At 69.8% G+C, this 951-nt stretch overlaps 1 protein-coding gene across 4 annotated transcripts in view; it reads right to left on the reverse strand.

Annotated features, from left to right (window-relative positions):
• The window catches only part of NCOA2 (nuclear receptor coactivator 2), a 328,149-nt gene extending 327,609 nt beyond the window's left edge, over positions 1-540 (reverse strand). For 3 of the 4 annotated variants that reach the window (XR_002099516.1, XM_019527778.1, XM_019527777.1), the window contains exon 1: positions 48-179. The gene's annotated coding sequence lies outside the window, so the exon portion shown is untranslated. Of the gene's footprint in view, positions 1-47; positions 180-434 lie in introns of those variants that run through there. The other variant, XM_019527776.1, reaches the window with a different exon arrangement.
• Between the last annotated feature and the right edge of the window lie 411 nt (positions 541-951).

Here is a 951-nt window from a genome sequence, read left to right on the forward strand (position 1 = left end):
CCGCGCGGGGCGCGAGCAGGAGCGGGGCCGGCGCCGGGAGCCTTTACCGGGGTCACTGGCGTGTCCGGCGGCGGCGGCGGCCGCCCGCGCTGCGCTGCGCTTTGCAAAATGAAGCTGTGGCTGGGTCCGCGGCCGCCATGTTCCCGTTTTAATAACTGGCTGCTTGTTTATTTCAATGGAGACCCTCCCACCTCTCGCCCTCCGCCTCCGCCGCCTCCTCCGCCCGAGCGCAGGGGAGGGGAGAGGCGCAGTCACTCCCTCCCTTCCTCCTTCCTTGGCCCCGGCCCGGCCCGGCCCTTCGGCTCCGCTCGGGGCCGGCAGCGACTCGGAAACTTCCCCCATCCCCGCGGCTCCCGCCGTTCGCAGCGCGAAGGGGACAAAGGCAGCCGCCGCTTCCCCCCTTGCCCGGGAGAAAATGGCTCGGCGGCACCTACCCGCCCCGGGCAGCCCTCGCCCTTCTCAGCGGGCCGTGCTCTCAAGGTTACCCTTTACGCCCCGTCGTCGCCGGCGCCCCAAGCCGCTCCCGCGCGGCTGCAGCGCCCGGGCTCACCCCCAGGGGCAGAAGGGGAAGGGGAGAGAGCCGCCCCCCCGGGCAGCACCTTCCGCGCTCCGCCAGGCTGAGGCCGCGGGGCTCGCGCTGCGCCTGCTGCAAGCGTCAACTTCCCCGCGCCGCGGACATCTTCTGCTGTCGCCGAAAAAGCCAATGGAGGCTTCGGTGCCGCCGGAGCGGCAGGAGCGGGCAGCCCCAGGCACCATCTCCCCGCTCTTCTTTCTTTGCTTTTTGGACACAAACTATTTTAAACAGCCCCGGAGCCCCGCTCTCTGCGTCTCCCTTTTCGTTTTCTAAGATAAAAAACCCAACGCCGCTAGCCTCTCGTTGAACAACAGTGCCTGCTGCGGGGGCACAGGTGCTCGCCCCTGCCCCTGCCCCTGCCCCTGCCCCTGCCCTGT

Source organism: Gavialis gangeticus, unplaced genomic scaffold, assembly GCF_001723915.1.
Source record: "Gavialis gangeticus isolate Ggan-Ray unplaced genomic scaffold, GavGan_comp1, whole genome shotgun sequence".
Classification (NCBI taxonomy): Eukaryota; Metazoa; Chordata; order Crocodylia; family Gavialidae; genus Gavialis; species Gavialis gangeticus.